The 18,024-nt window shown below is 37.1% G+C and overlaps 1 protein-coding gene across 2 annotated transcripts in view; it reads right to left on the reverse strand.

Annotated features, from left to right (window-relative positions):
• LOC145242453 (uncharacterized) overlaps positions 1–18,024 on the reverse strand; it is a 190,839-nt gene that overhangs the window by 39,336 nt on the left and 133,479 nt on the right. The window lies entirely within an intron of this gene.

An 18,024-nucleotide genomic window follows, 5' to 3' on the forward strand; every position in this document is an offset into this window, starting at 1 on the left:
ACCTTCTTCAGGTATATCTTGTCAAACTCGAGAATTGTAGACCCATGGCATAATGGATAAAATAGTTTGTAAATTCAGTTGAAAGTGACACTCTTCTGAAGGTTAAAGGTCCTTAGTGTTGGCGATACTAAAATATACAATTGTAAATTACTTAAGACTTCTACTCGGTCATGAATGATGGAATGAGAGTATGCTACCCCCATGGATTGAATCAAAAGTGGTAGTGAGAAACAAAACAAGCAGGAAAACAGCTTCGTACAAAAAATAAGAGGTCCCTGCCGACAAAGCAGGAGATTCTGCTAGAAAATCGTGGGAAGAAGAACTAATTAGTTCACTTCTTCAACAAAGGAGAACTGCATGGATTGAAGCCCTCCAAGGAGAAAATTGCCATTTTCCTTCATAATCTTAAATCCCACATGTATCTGCAACCAAGCATTTTAACCTTCCCACAATTGACCTACTTGAGGTATGTTCTTACTGTAATAAAATAGCAAAACACAAACCAAAGGTAGATGCTATTCCTAATTAACTTTTAATCCCGATTGTTCATTCAAAACCAAAAAAAAATTTTTTTTGATTTGATAATAACATTCTACCAGAAGAAAATACAAACAAAACACACAAAAAACTAAATACTGATAATTTATGAAATTTCAGCTGCGAAGGATTCAGTCGAACTGACACCACAATGCCGCCAAAGCGCATAGACATTCCTTTTGTTTTGCTCTGGTTTCTCTTCATGTGAATAAATGCATATCCAAATATCTCATATAGACTATTATTTATTAATGTGAAAGGATATTCATTTCTGAACAAAATGGTGGTATTTTGACGACTTTAAGTGTTTTGGTTTTTAAAATATGACTTTTAATAGAATTGCCTTGAAATCTGCGATTATCCAAAACATTTTATGGTCGATGAATATTGCTCATTTATGTATTTGCAATTCATGTCATATGGAAATTCTTTAAAATAAATAAATATAAGAATTAAATATAGAATGTCAAGAAATCTGGGCAAAGTATGGAGAGATTGTAAGACATGCAAAGCACGATTCAAGATTTAGAAGGGAATTTTAAAATGGAAGTCCTGACATTCGAACAGAAATTAACGTAAGAAGAGTTTGAAGGTATAAAATGAAAGCGTGAAAATATTGGGATGAATGGCAAGTTGGAATGGAATGTTGAATGGCAAGTGATCATGACTTGGCCAAGTTATGCTGCTGCCTCCATTGCATAAAGCATAATTTGCACAGAGGACTCAAAAAGAGAATGAAACCATCAACTTAACCCAACAAACTCACCTTTTTCAAACCTATTGGGTATTGGAAAAGAAAGGATCACCTTAGCAACACACAGAAATGAGTGAAAAACTCAAATCACCAAGCATGCCAAAGACTGTCATAGCTCATGCATATATAGCAAATCTGTGGTTTATGCAACATAAAAATATTTTAAAATGCAGAAACAAATTAAAAGTAGAATGGGAATCAAAATGTCAAAAAATCTGGACAAAATATGAAGAAATTGTTGAATATACATAGCAGGATGATTCAAAATTGTATAAAAATGCATTGACGGTTAGGAATGAGTTTTAAAATGAAAAACTCGAGTATGATTCTTTCGAACGATGCAAAAATATTAAACAAAAGAATAAGTTAAACAATTGGGCAAAATTTTAGAGAAAAGTTTTCAAATTTTGAGAAAAATGGCCATAATTCATGCAAAGGACATTGTGAGTCTTATTTTAACTGAGATAGCAGACCCACATTTCAGCAATTGCATAAGTTATAGTGCCTTCATTTATGCAGTTTATATGTCCTCTGTTCAATCTAGCAGCATATATATATAGCAAATCTGTGGTTCATGCAACGTAAAAATTAAATTTAAAATATATGGAAGAATTAAAGGTAGAATGGGAATCAAAATATCAGATCTGGATGAAATATGAAGAAATTGTTGAACATGTAAAACCTGATGATTCAGGGTTATATATAAATGTGCATCCATTGGTGGATGAAGTTTGGAAATGAAAGACTTGAATTTGAGATGAAAGACTTGAATTTGAGAAGAGCATGAAGTCATCAACTTAATAAAATGTTCAAAAATGAAAAGATGAATTAAATATAAAATGGAGTTGAAATGCCAGTAAATCTCAATTTTTTTTTTTTTAATTATTATCCTCATCTTCTAGTTGTTGTTTTCACAATGTTTTGGCCAATTATTCCTCTGGCCTTCGGCAGGTAGTTAACTGCGACGGGATAGGAATGTTGAATCCTCCAACTATTTGGTCAACTAATCCTCTGACCGGCTTTGGGTGGGATTGAAACTGCTACCTCTAGACAATTTTCACTTGGAATCATAGATATTCTGCATCTCTATCCACTGTATCACGGGCCCCAAGTGAGTACAACGAGCTATGACTCTCTTCTAGCTCCCATTTATTTCCACATGCTGTACCCACACAAACTTTATTCATCATTCGACAGGACTACTCTCACACTCACGCACGCCAACACATTAATACACTGAAGACTTTGCCCTCTCTTTCTTCTTTAATCGGCTTTGTTCCGGCGACTACTAGCTATAAACACATGTGGACTGAACTATTCTCTCCTTCAACAAGCCGGCAATATATTAATTCTATCTCTACACAAGAACACTTCAACCTACTAACCCGTTTCCCTCTTGTACACTCTACTAATGAAGATAACAAATAAAGTTTTTTTATTAATATAGAATGAAACTCCATTGCATTGGCCCATCTCTACATCACAACACTAACTTATAATCCTCAGTCTAACGGACAAGCAGAAAAGTTTGTCGATACCTTCAAAAGAACATTGAAAAAGAATAACAACATCGACACTGAGGAAAAGAGTAATAAAAAATTCCTAACAATTTATAGGATAACATCAAGCCAGAATACTAATGCAAATTTATCACCAGTGGAAATAATGTTTGCCACAAAAGTATGTTCTGTGTTCGACTGATTAATTCCGAGAAAAAAAGAAAAAATTATCAGGGTTGTGGAGTTGGAGTCGGAAGGAGTTGGAGGTTTCAGCTGGAGTCGGAGTCGGATTTATAAGAGTACTAGGAGTCGGAGTCAGAATTTTTTTTTATCCGACTCCGATTCCTTAAGTCCAATAAATTAATTTTATTATATGGTTTTCCTGTTTGGTTTTACCAGTTTTTTTTTTATTACATTTTCACACCAACCAAGGCACATTGTCACTTTCATGTAGGGGGCTACTATCAGGGACCTAACTTGCAGGGGTACTATGTAGGGAGTATAGCAGAAAGATGTCTGTTCACATTACACTTGAACTTCTGCATGTCAGTACAGTTGGGGGAGCAGGAACCCGGAAGAGAATTCCAAAGTCTAGCAGTTCTGGGGAAGAAGCTATTAGAGTGAAAGGCTTTCTTACATCAAGGGATCTCTACTGTATAGGGTAGGGACTTCGCTGCTTGTTGGGTATGTCAGGTGTATTTTCATTGAGGGAGTACAAGAACTTGTAGTTTGTCAGAGCATTAAAATACTTGTAAAACAAGCAGAGGGAATAACATTTCGTTAATGGGAACTTAGATAACAGTTCAGGACCTATCAGACTGGTGACTCTCTTTTGAACCATGTCCAGGAGCGAGAGACTAGTAGCAGATGCACCAGCCCAAATGTGACAGCCATAGCTATTAGTGGTTGAGAAGGTCTGTGCCAATTAACACGGTTAAGATTCAGATTAAAAATTGTTATAAGAATAAATACAATTTAGGCGCGCAGTATGATTATGTTGGCGCGTGAAAAATAAAAAATAACTCCCACGTAAATTCCGGCGTGGCCTTATATATTAAATCGACTCAAAACGAGCGGACGTAGTACAGAGCACCCCACGTGATGTTTCCGTCCAATAGGATTTCTCCAAGGACATTTTCCTAAACTTTTCTTTTTAAGCTCGCTGGGAGCCTGTCCAAATAGTATTTAAGCACACACAAACATCAAATCTCTCTCTCAACTACATTCTCATTCGGACGTTCCACGCGTGTTACCATCACTCTTCCATTTCACCGCTCCGCGCGCTTCATACAATTTCACAAGCGAACATTACCTATTGCCTCTCTTACCACGTTTTAACATATGAACAGTTCAACAAAAAAAGACATTCTCCTTTTTTTATACGAACACTTAAAAAGGACTTCTGAACTCATTATAAAGAGAATTATATTTTATTTGTTAATGGTTGGTTTCTGTGAATAAACCTCCGTTTGTTTTGCATGTAAGTCTTCTTCTTATTTATTTGTTTGTGGAGGAAGTTAGTTCCTAAAAAGGCTTGACGACCCCCACAAGTTGGTGACCAGACTTAGAACATTGCATGCACAACGGAATCTCCTTACAAGCTACACGCGGTTTCCTAAACTACTTGCTATATCATGCGTGCGGTAACACTCAAAGGAAGCAAAAAGACGACGCGAATCTCAAGTGATGATACAAGCTGTCAAACGAAGCGTGGCTCTCAGTACAATATAGCAACAAATTAGCGAGTTATGCCGATAGTCGCTATAAAATCGAAAATTAAACAAATCATGACTCAGCGTCAAAACAGCACTTTTGCTCATCAGGCACCCCCCAACAACAAGTTGGTGATAAATAACGTGTAATGAACACACACAGCTACAATTCAGCCGATCCAAACGTGAATATGAGCGTGTAAAACCCCTCGGAAAATGATCTACCACAATCTCGAACTTCACTCGGCAGTTTAATAGACCTCAGAAACACAGACCCTAGCAAAAGCAACATTTTTTTTCGATCATGATTTCAAGCTTCGCGTACTCGAAACAAGTCAACCGACAGTTTAAAGGCTTTAAAATCACTTTCAAACGAAAAACAGAAAAATGGAACCTCCCCATGCTGAAACACCTCTGGCTACATTAACGCTAAATATACCAGCTTTTAATCCCACCAATATAAAGACGTGGTTTATCCAGATCCAGGCCCTTTTCGACGCAAAACGGATTACGTCTCAGCGAACCAAGTACTGTTATTTGGTTGAAAAACTCCTGGCAGACGTCGTCGAAGAGGTGACTGATTTATTGGAGAACGTACCAGAAAATAATCCATACGATAAACTTAAGGAGGCCATTTTGAGACGGACTGGCTTATCAAACGAGACAATGTTACGCAATCTCTTCACCCAAGTAGAATTGGGAGATCGCACACCGTCGCAACTTTTACGATACATGCGATCATTGCTAGGGGACAACAAAATGTCCGAAAATATAATGAGAAGTCTGTGGCTGGATAAACTTCCAGACACAACAGTACAAATTCTGGCACCCACAACGGAAGAGACAAGCACTGAAAAGCTCGCCGACATGGCAGACCGAATTCATGAAAATCTGAGGAACCGCACAGTAAACTCAGCACAAGCACAGCCAAAACAGACGAGAGATGACGAAATAGCCGGACTAAAAACTACGGTCGAAAATCTCACTCGTCAATTGCAGGAATTAATGCAAATAAACCATCGTTACTCATTTAATAAACGACCTAACTACCGAAAACAAAGTTTTAGTAGAGGTTGAAGCAACACACGAGAACGAGCGAACGAAATCTGTTTTTACCACAAAAAATTCAGCACAGAAGCGAGGCGTTGCACTTATCCTTGTTCTTTTAAAAACAAGAACCAGGGAAACGATCATTCCAGCCAGTAGTGACGACAACTGTCGCTGGATTTTCCACTAAAGGTCGTCTATTTTATATTCGTGACAGTAATCACAGATATAACTTCTTAATAGACACTGGAGCCGAAATAAGCATGGTACCACCGCTACGTAAACAGAAAGCTACTCCACAGCCTTACCACCAGCTAATGGAACACAAATACCGACATACGGTGAAAAGTACTTAAGCGTCAATCTCGGCTTGCATCGCACATTTTCGTGGATTTTTACCATAGCCAACGTGACGACACCAAGTGAATAGTATCAGTAAGTAAAGAATTGCCTTTTAGAAAGGTTTTATTAACTGTAAAATACACGTACGCTCTTGAAAGGATCGAGCGGGAAAATGAAACAGAGGGCGCTTTTATTATGAATGTCAATCCCAAGGGGGATAACTCTTAACAACAAATTAAGTCATAACATTTTCCCCGTCCTAAAGTATTCAAGTAAGGGGTAATTAATTATAGACAAATTTTTTTTTTTTTTTTTTTTTTTTTACAATCACATAAGAATCATTTTATTTACAAATAACATATGAACCCAAACTGCAGTTTTTTCAGTATTTAGTCACAAAATCCTTATATTTACTAGGGAATTGTCGAACTCGGGACGACCTCCGCACAGATTGGCAGGAATGCTGATTTTCAGTATTATTTTTTAGTGAAATCTGATTTTCTTCAAGATCAGACGATTGATTTTTGTCTTCCTCATGACCAATGTTTTCATTAGTAGAAGGTTCAAATAAAGTCTCTGAAGTAGTAGGATTATTATTAGAGTTTTCTTCATTTGATGAGTTTGGAGCTAAGTCTCGAACGTTGACAGTGGTTTCAGTACCAGAAGGTAGTTGAACATAAGCGTAGTGGGGGTTGACATCTATTAGGGTGGCAGGCGTTACAGGAGGGTCATGTTTACTTGTTTTAGTGTGGTTTCTAATATATATTGGGCCTGGTTTAACCCAAGAAGGAATTGAAATTCCGGAAGCAGATTTACGACTATATTTAAATAGTCTATCATGGGGAGTCATATTAGTGGCAGTACAAAGTAATGATCTAATTGAATGAAGTGCGTCCGGTAGTATGTCTTCCCAATAAGGTAGTTTCATTTGATTAGAATGTAATGTTGTTTGAATGGCCTTCCATAAGGTACCGTTGAGTTTTTCAATCTGTCCATTACCTTCAGGATGAAACCTACTTGTTTTAGAAGTAGCAATTCCTTTTTTGTGTAAAAAATCCTTTATTTCTCTTGCTAAGAAATCAGAAGCACGGTCAGTATGTATCATGTCAGGCAAACCAAAAATTGAAAAGAGTTTGTTTAGACAGTGGATAACGGTTTTGCTTGTCATATCTCTGCAAGGAAAAGCGAAAGGAAAACGGGAATACTCATCAATTAGAGTAAGTAGATATTTATTGCCATGTATAGAAGTAGGTAGAGGGCCTTTAAAATCAAGATTTAATCGTTGAAAAGGTAATATGGCTTGAATGAGAGTCTCTCCATTGGTATTGGCAAATTTGGGTTTCAGTAATTGACAGGATGAGCAAGAGTCAGTAATATTCTTAATTTGATCCAAAGTAAAAGGGAGGTTCCTCGTTCTTATAAAATGGCTTAGTCTTGAAACACCAGGATGACATAATTGTTTATGTAAATCACGAAGATCTTGTAGATTGTAAGTAAGAGCAGAGATGCGAGAGAATGTGTCAGCAGCAATATTTTCAGGTCCAGGTCGATAAACTATAGTGAAATTGTATTGGGATAATTCTATACGCCAACGACATATTTTGTCATTCTTAATTTTTGATTTTCTTTTATTGTCGAATATGAAACTGATGCTCTTCTGATCTGTGATGACTTTAAAGTGCCTGCCGAGTAGAAAATGTCGCCACTTACGGAGAGCTTCTACAATAGCGGCTGCCTCTTTTTCTACTGCATGGTGCTTAATTTCGTTAGTATTGAGAGTTCTTGAAAAAAAAGCAATAGGACGACCTTCTTGATTTAGTGTTGCAGCAATGCAATAGTTACTAGCGTCCGTTTCTACTTCAAATTCTTTATTTGGATCTACCGTTATTAAAGTGGCGTCTTTTAGATCATTTTTCAATGTTTGAAAAGATTTTAATACAGATGGAGGTAGTGGAAATTCTTTGTTTTGATTTAGTAATAAAATTTTATCAGAAAATTTTTTAATGAATTTGCAGTAATAGGAAAACATTCCAACTATTCTTTTTTGAGATTTAAGATTCAGCGGAGGTGGCATTTCGAGTAATGGTTTTAGTCTTTGATAATCGGGAGCTATTTGATTATTTTCTATGGTGTAGCCGAGTAGAGTAATAGAACTAGAAGAAATTATGCTTTTATTTTCATTTAAAGTGATGTTATATTGTTTAGCAATTTTGTAGAATTTTTGAAGATTGTAATCGTGTTCTTCTTGATTTTTTCCGCATATAGTTACGTTATCAACATACACAAAGGTATCGGTTAGATTTTCTTTTTCTATAATATAGTCTATGCTCCTCTGGAAGGCACTTACTCCATTGGTGACGCCAAAAGGAAGACGAGTAAATTGAAAAAGTTTGCCACTTACTTCAAACGCAGTGAATTTACGATCAGCATGATTTATAGGTATTTGGTGATAAGCAGATTTTAGGTCGAGAGTAGAGAAGATGTTATATTTAGCGATGTCGTCTACCATCTTATTGATATTAGGCATTGGGTAAGCGTCTAGTTCCGTGAATCTATTAATGGTATCGCTGTAGTCGACTACCATTCTTTTCTTATGATTCTCATTCGAAGTTACAAGAACTTGCGCTCGCCACGGAGATATCGAAGGTTCAATTATGCCTTCTTTCAACATTCTAGCAGTCTCTTCTTTTATGAATTTGTTGGCGGCAAAAGTGTAACGTCGGGATTTTGTCGCAATAGGAGTAGTATGAGGAGAAAGATTAGAAAAGAGAGGAGGGGGTGGAACGTTTATGGTAGAAAAAAAATTATTCGTGTTTATAGCTCCAATTATAAGTTTGTCTCTAGGACCGTCGAATTTAAGTGTTACTTTTTTATATTTTTTTAAAATATCTTTTCCGATTATTAAATCAATGAAAAGGTTTTCAATGATTTCAATTGTTATTCCAGAATGGGTTTTATCTTTCAGTATTAAATCCACGACAGCTTCGCCAGTTATTTTAGCATGTTGATCGGAAGCAGCCAGAGCTATAGTTTTGTTTTTAGGTATTGTGAAGAGTTTAAGTTTTTTAGCAGTATTTTCATTAATGAATGTTTTTACACTGCCGGAGTCCACCATAGCGTTCACGAAGTGCCCGTTAATTTGGCATTGAGTGAATGTGACATCTTTGGAGTTAGTTCCTAGTCAGGATAGAGAAGGTGAGGGGTAGTCAGAGTCGTCATAAAGAACAGCAGTATGAGTGTTAGAAATAGAAGATTTACACACTTTAGCCCAATGACCATTTTTTTTGCATTTTTTACATTCGGCGTTTCGTGCAGGACATAAATATCGAGGATGACGTGATTTTCCACAGAAAAAACAAACCCCTTTTGGATGCATATTTTCTTTAGTCACAGCTATACGATTGTAGCCCGAAGGATTATTTGTAGCTACTACAGTAAAGTTATTTGCGTAGCTTATCGAATGCTTTTCTGCTTGTTCAAGAGATCTGGCCGTGGCATATGTGTCTTGTAAAGTCAGGATGGGTTTTTCTAACAGTTGTTGTCGGATGGACGAAGAAGAAATTCCACCGATGAAAGCTTCCCGAATGTATTGATTTTTGTTTTCTTCAGCAGAAACCGCTTCGAAGTTACATGTTTTGGCAAGCATTTCCAATTGTAGTATGAAGGCATCTATATTTTGTGTTGTTTGTTGCTTCGTCGTCATCAATCGATATCTATTATAAACAATATTTTCAGGTTTTAAATAAGCGGCGTCCAATGTTCTTAATGCACTATCGTAGTCGGTTTTATCGCTTATTAAATCGAAAACAGAGGCTGAAATACAATTGATCAAGGCAAAGAAATTATCTGAAGTGTTTTCGATTAATCCGTTATTATGTGAGCGGATATAATTCTGGAGGGTTAATTTCCAATGCCTATAGGATTTTTCGGAATTAGGGCATGTAGGTTCCACCTCGAATCTGTCGGGACGTAAGATTCGATCCATTATTTTTTTTTTTTTTTACAGTTAATAAAATTGAAGTGAATAGTATCAGTAAGTAAAGAATTGCCTTTTAGAAAGGTTTTATTAACTGTAAAATACACGTACGCACTTGAAAGGATCGAGCGGGAAAATGAAACAGAGGGCGCTTTTATTATGAATGTCAATCCCAAGGGGGATAACTCTTAACAACAAATTAAATCATAACATATTAGAAGCAGATTTCCTAGCACGATTTAATCTATCGGTAGACATGCATTCCATCAAGCTAAAACTGCCTTAGTCAATTTCACAAAATTGAATTATATTAAGGACAGTGAAGAATCGAAACTTACACTTACAACAGACGCATCAGACATAGCTGTAGGAGCAGTTATACACCAACTGACAGGGGATACAATGACCCTATATCGTTTTTCTCAGCCAAACTGAGCAAGACACAGACAAAGTATAGTACCTTTTCAAGGGAGCTATTAGCAATTTATTTGTCAATTAAACATTTTAGACATCTGTTAGAAGGAAGAAACTTTTGTATTTACACTGACCATAAACCGTTAACGTATGCACTGCATACACATGTAGATAAATATGGCCCAAGAGAAATCAGACATCTTGATTATATTGCTTATAAAGAGAATTATATTTTATTTGTTAATGGTTGGTTTCTGTGAATAAACCTCCGTTTGTTTTGCATATAAGTCTTCTTCTTTTTATTTATTTGTTTGTGGAGGAAGTTAGTTCCTAAAAAGGCTTGACGACCCCCACAGGTTTCATGTAATTATTTTTGCGCTTCAGCATGTTTCCTGGTGGTTTCAGTATATTCACTCTTAGCTATCGCTACTTCTTTCTTATAATTACTTCTAGCTTCTATATACTTTGTCTGTTTGTATAGGACTTATTCTGGATAAATATATGGTATGCATGTTGCCTCTGAGCAATGGCAGCTGCGCAGGTAGAAGTAAACCATTGGGGAGAGTGGGGTTTGATATAGAACTTCCGTGTAGGAACATGTGCTTCAATTGCTGCTTTGAATTAAGTAGTTTCATTTGCGCACCATTCTGGAGGAAGAGAAAAGATATTTCCCCATGAGGTATCTCTGATGTGATCTCTAATGGCATCCCAGTCAGCCTTATCTTAGTACCTTGTCATTTTGAGCAATGCCTCTTCAACTTGGGGTGGAGAGTTCAGAGTGATTCTATCATTATCACAGAATGATTAGCATTCCTAAGTGGGCAATCAGCATTTGTTACACAATCCTCAGGATCTCTTGTCAGAAATAAATCCAGAAGTGAGACTTGCTGGTCCTGATGATCTTGGAGACGGGTCAGGAATGTTACTGTGTCAAAGAATGAGATATAGCAAAGTTATGGATGATGCTACCAGCTCTGTCAGTGTAGTTAGAGAAGCCAAGCCAATCTCTGTGGTGGACGTTAGAGTCACCAAATACATGTACTTGGGTGCTAGTGTCAAGGGAGAATGCTACAACTATGCTGTCAGAGACATGATTGATTATAGTACAGTCCTGGGTTGATGGAGAGTGATAAAGAAAATACAGGTAGCTAACACTATGTTGTAAAGTTAGTTTAAAGCACATGATGTCTGGTCACCTGATTTTAGTTTAGATTCCCTAGACATGGGGAGAGTATTATGAATATAGACTCCAACCCCATATCTGTCAGAGTTCTTATGACAAAGTGGAAGATAAGCAGACGTTAAAGATGATAGAGGGGATGGAGGAGTGTAAGTTAGTTTCACTAAGATATCAGGGGACTTTGCTAGGACAAATGATTCTACATCATCTAAGTTAGTTCAAAGATATTTGTAAATGCAAGACTCAAGGAAGGAGGCAAATTATTTCAGTGTGTCTCTGGTTTGAACGTTTTTTTTGGGGGATTGAGCTGTCATTTCATTTTATTTCATAGTTTCAGATCTAGGGTGAGGTGCTAGGCAAAATAGATGTGCATCAGTCAGTTCCTCATCCACAGAAATGTGGCCTCAGGAATGTCCACCAGAGATGAGTGCAGGGTCCCTTTCCATGCACGACATGGCACTGCAAACATCATGATATTATACAACTGATGAGAGAACAGACGCTCTAAGCACTACCAATGAGTTAGGACTCCTGAACTATCAGTCGGAAACAGCAACTAGCAACTGTCAAACCGGTACCTTCAAACTTGTCCAACAGGAGTAGCCCAGTCCAATCATGTTAGCATACATGGTAAACAAGCACCCCCAAGATGCCAGCTAAAGGAGAAGGGAATAAGACAAATGTAGGGGATGGCATTCATTACCCTAGTCAGGAAACAAGGCCAAGCATTAGGCGTCTCTAACGAGTTCTTGCGGCCACACCTCTGCTCCTGGCTAATAGGCAAAGAAGGAGTATGGAAGCTAGGCGATAGGCAGAGCCTATTGACTCATTAAGCAGTTTAAGCTTGCAAACTGGTGATTTAATCAAGTCACCAGTTCTGAGGAGGTTGTCGTTCAGGACTGAGGAGGCCTTCTTCCCCCGTTAGGTGCCAAGATGTATGAGGTCAGTGGCACAGGTTTAAAAATTGGAGTTTTCCTTCTCCTAGATGGATGACCTGACCAGATCTACTGGTCCATCAGCACTGAGAGGGTTTTCCCTGCACCTGGTTTCAAAGCCAAGTATTTCTATGCTCCCGCATAGATAGTTAGGATTAATAGAGTTAGTATCAAAGAATTAGTATCTGCTTTGAAGTTACACTCCTCAGAATAGGATTAAAATTGGAAGATATAGTTACGTTTTTAAAGGAGATATGTATGAGTATGGAGTGTAGATTAAAGGTCAATATTTACTAGGATTAAAAAAAGATCAAATATGGTTTGTGGATTAGTGACTAATTAGAAAAGTATAGTATAAGGCTGAGGGTGGATTTTGAAATGTGCTTTAGGTGGTAGTTTTCATGTAAAGATAATTACCAGTACTTTATGCTATCTAAGTGAAAGAAAGATATAGTTGCTAGTTAATATAGATCACTTATAATCTGGGCACAAACTATAGATATATATATACAAATAGACAAACTATATATTTTATAGATATTCTATAGAGTATAAATATAGGTTAAGCTAATGCATGCTTTAGCAATAGAAATCTATAGATGTTTAGTATTAACTGATTTTGAAAAGGTCAGCCTATTAAAGTTTAGGACCGGAAGTTAAACCCTCCTCCCAAGGTATGTGCAAAGTATGTGATTTTATATCAGCTTGGGGAGAAGAGCAATTGGTTTTTTGCAATGCTTCTACTTCAAGATATTTCGGTCTATCGGATCACTGCAAATCCTGTCTGGACAGCTGTTTTCATTTTGGTTGTGACATCACACAAGATCAATAAAAGTTCTGTCTTTGAGTAGGATCACTGTGGATTACATTGGATAACAATCGGATTGTAATCTGAAAGTTATCCAGTTGCTGAATTAAATGGAATTTGGCAATTGGATTAGTCCGGGATCGATCCGGAATTACAATCTTATCCCTCCCCCCAAAAAATAACGGGCATAAATCAATAAGAAGCAACCCATGGCACTATGGCGCTTTATAGCCTTTTCCTTTTTTTACATAGGAGTCACCACTTATCAAAAGTCATTCGAGGATACTGGTTAATGAGTGTACAGAAGTCAATGGGACAATATTGTAGTAATCGTTAGTAGTGGAAATTTGATAAATTGGATTACTAAAAGGGACGGCTCATCAAGAATTTGTTTATGTTGGACTTGAATATTACTGAATTGTAGTCAGCTGAAAAACAAGCAAATGGAAGAGAGTTCCACAGGCGTGCAGTTTTAAGAAAGAAGCTTTGTTCATGGAATCTACATTCAGGTTTAGACACAGATAAAGAGTGGGGTAAATTATTGATAGTGGTTTCAGCTAGACGAGTGTTTTTCATGAAAGTTTGGCGAGGGGGGGGGATCATAGATTGGAGCTCAGACATGCCCTTGCCATGAAAATTATAATAAACCAGAGACAGGCTCATAACGTCTCTTCTATGGGAAAGAGGTTGCAGGGAAGAAAAAAGGCACCCTCACTAGGTTACAATGTTTATTTTGAACTTTGTCGAGGCAGGATAAGAGTTTTCTAACAGCTCCTTCCCAGATGTGCCTAGGTAGAGAATTGCATCAGCAGTGAGATATCTACTGGAGCGCTAGAAAGATCCCATCATTTTTCCAGCCCAGAAGTTGTCAAAACATGGAGCCTCTGCAAGACGAGTGTATTCATTTCAATTGATGCCAGATAGGGGATTAGAGCGTTTATGATACAAAGATAGAAGCTTGGTTTTAGATGCATTAAAATTAACCGACCACTTCTTTGCCCATTGTACCACATGCTCCAGATCTGAGGGGAAAGAATCAGAGAGAACTTGGTTGTTTACAGCCTTTGGTGTGCTGCTATAGATGATAATGTCATCAGCATAAATGTCTACAAATGATTATAGGATGTGATTTGGAAGATAATTGATATAGATTAGGAAGAGAGTTGGACCCAAGATGGGTCTCTGAGGGAATCTGGCATTAATACTGCGAGCTTCTGATTTCTGCCCATCAATCAGTACTCATATGAACCTATCAGAGAGAAATGGTTTAATAATTGAGAAAATATTTCCAGCTATACCGTAGCTGGAGATCTTATGAAGTAGGCCTTTATGCCATACCCTATCAAAGGTTTTTGATATGTTAAGAGCAATTGCCCTAGAAAGGAAGCCTCTCTCAAGAGATTCACTAATTCTATAATATAACCATTACCATTAGAGCTAGCAGAATGGAAACCATATTGCATGTCAATAAGAAGGTTATTTTTGCTGAGGTGGTTCACTACTTCTCCATTTAACACAGATTCCAGCAACTTACTCATGACACACAGGAGACTTATTAGTCTGTACTGAGAGGAAGATGTCCGATCATCTGAATTCTTAAATACAGGGCATACTGATGAGGTTTTCAAGGGTGTTGGGAAGCAATTCTCTTTAAGACAACGCTTAAACAGCTCTGTAAGTATGGGAACTAGTTCTTGAAGCTTTTTTAGCACTATAATTGGAATGCCATCAGTGCCAGTTGCTTTTCTGGAATAAAGGTTTTTGATTAGCTTGACAACATCATGCATAGATATTTGTATGTCACATAGCATGTTTTCTGATAAAAGAGGAAATACGTGGAAGAGGGGGTGACAGCCCTGGTTGTGTAGGGTATAATTAGTTGTAAAGTTCTTGGCAAAGAGTTTGGCTTTGTTTGATGCTGACGAGATTACCTCAGGTCCATTGATGATGGTTGGGATAGAGCACATGATTTTATTCAGGATCCTGTTTGTTATTTGTCAAAACTGGTGACAACTAAGCCGCTGCTACTTTGGACTTAACAGACTGAGCATACAACTCTCTTGCATTCTTTATTACTCTTTTACTGTGATTGCTGGCAGTCCTGAAATTGATTTTAGTCTCAGTACAGTTTCATGTTTTTCCTTTGATCCCCTTTCCGTAAAGGCAATATCATCTTTTTAAAAATTTCTTCTGTGTATAATATGCGTCTTTACTCCTCTATTCGGATGAGAAGCGTTTGGCTTCAAAATGCCATGGCCTAAAGAGGTTTCCCAATACCGAAATATTGTAGTCCCTATAGTTCCTGATAGCATAATAAAATCTAATTGTAATTTTTTTATCCCTATGTTATTTTAACTTAGTTTGTCTTAAACTTAGTTTGTGTTTTTAAGTGTATTTTTAACCAAATTTCCAAACTCCCATTCTTATCTGAATTCATTTTAACTGGCGAGTCTACTCCAATAAAATATGATAATGAAATTTTGTAAGATGGACTTGCATTTAAAAAAAAAAAAGGCTTTAAATCTATTCAAAATTTTAACCATCCCTTAATCTGCCTTTAAAATAGATATTACTAAAAAATTAATTTATTTTATTGGATTATTTTATTCCATTTCTATATTCCATGTTATCTACCTGATTGAAACTCTGTTTTTCCAGATTTTTCTCGCATGTCATCTTGTTTGTAATATATTAGTAATAGTTAGCAATATATGTAATATATTAGTAATAGTTAGCAATATATGTAATATATTAGTAATAGTTAACAATATATGTATAGACACAATAGAAAAATTGAAAATATGCATATCTTTTCTAGCATTCATCACCTTTGGTAAATGTGTTTGTATGTTTTAAATTATTAATACAGAAATAAAAAATTATCCAATTAAATTTCAATTAAATAAAAAAAAAAGGAAATATTGAAATCAAAGCACACATTTGGCTCTTAAAGCAGATCCTCCCTTCCTTCCTCTTACTGGTCTCAAATAAACGCTAATCTTTGAACCACAATTCATTCTACGTGGAGATACTGATCTAGTTTCACCATTTCTTTTGTTTTCTTTGCTTTATATTCGCTTACATATTGGTTTTCTCACAGTACTTGAAAGATACAGTTTCTTGTAAATGTTGGAGGGGAATCTATCTCCAATCCTGAGCTAAGTTATGAAGAATAAAGAAAAACTGTAGAAACCAGGCACATGATTACCCCTCTCGGTGTGATGGACACGTAGATCTGGTCAGATCATCCGTCTAAGAGAAAGAAAACTGATAATGAAACTAGGAGAGCTAGTCATGGTCAACAACCTTCCTGGAGCTGGTGACTCGAACAAATTCCCGGTTTGCAAACCTAACTTCCTATCACCGGCTTTCACACTTCTTCTTTGTCTATTATCAGAGGTACAATACCAGGGACTCACCAGGTTCACCCTGTGCTTGGCCTTGTTTCCTGACTAGGACATTGAATACCTTCCTTTATTCCCTATTTTAAATTTCTCTCTGTCTCCCAGAAACTGAAGAAAAATGAGTTTGCTTGCATGCCACTTGTGCTCACTAGATTTGTTTGAGCCAATCTTATCTGAGATAAGATGAGGGTAACTGATTGCCAGTTTGTCTTACTGCTATTTCCGACTGACAGTAACACTTAGACTGGCTGCTCAATCATCAGTTGTATAATATCAGAATAGTTGTAGTGGCATGTCCCTTAAACTAGAGAGAAAAATCTTGAATCGGATGACCAGGCTTTTATGTGCTTTCAACTAACATTTCATCACTGCATTAGTTATATTTTCTCTACTGTTTTTCCTCAAGTCAGGGTTGTACCCTAATCGATCATGTCTCTGATAGTATAGATGCAGCTCTCTCCTTGGATAGTAATGTCCAAATATATGTGTTTGGTGACTAATGTTCACCATAAAAATTGGCTTGGTTTCTCAGGTTACACAGATGCAGTTGGATGCTCTACTAATAGCTTCTCTATAGCCCATTCCCTCACACAGACAGAAATGTTTCCAACTCACCTACCAGATCATGAACCTCAGCAGGCTTCCCTTCTAGACCTATTCTTCACCACAGTACCTGAGGATTGTGTGACTAATGCCAACAGTTCACTTGGAAATGCAGACAACATAGTGGTATCAATTGACATCACATTTAAATCCAAACCTCAAGGTGAGGAATCATTGCTCAAAACCACAAGGTCCTACAACAGGGCTTACTTAGAGAACACATCCAAGATGCCCCATGGACCGATATCTTCTCGTTTCCTGCTGAACAGTGTGCCAATAAGACAACTGAATGGTGCAAAGCGGGCATTGAAGCACATGTTTCCACATGGAAGTATTATAGCAAATCCCACTCACGCCTATGATTCACTACAGATTGTGCATCTGCTACGGCACAAAGACAGCATGCATTCCACCAGTTCATACGTCATAAGTCAAATACAAATAGACAAAAATTCGTAGATGCTAGAAATCATTGTAAGAGAGAAATAGCGACAGCTAAAAGAAATCATGCTGAAATAATCAGAGAATGCATAGAATTGTAAAAGATAGGAACTGGCAATTTCTGAAAAATCTATACTAGTGTAATGAATAAAGGACAATCCGTAATTCCTCCACTGAGCAACAACCAGAAGGTTGCATGCACGGTAACAGAGAAGGTGAAACTGCTGTCCTGGCGATTTGCCTCCAACTACACCTTAGAGTCAACAAACAACTCTTTCCCAAATTTCTTTATGCGGACTGAAGCCACATTAGATGATATAAAAATCACCCCTTCTCATGTCCATGATATCATAAAAAACTTAGACACCTCAA

Source organism: Euprymna scolopes, chromosome 21 (assembly GCF_053919585.1).
Source record: "Euprymna scolopes isolate OS-2025 chromosome 21, ASM5391958v1, whole genome shotgun sequence".
Taxonomy (NCBI): domain Eukaryota; kingdom Metazoa; phylum Mollusca; class Cephalopoda; order Sepiida; family Sepiolidae; genus Euprymna; species Euprymna scolopes.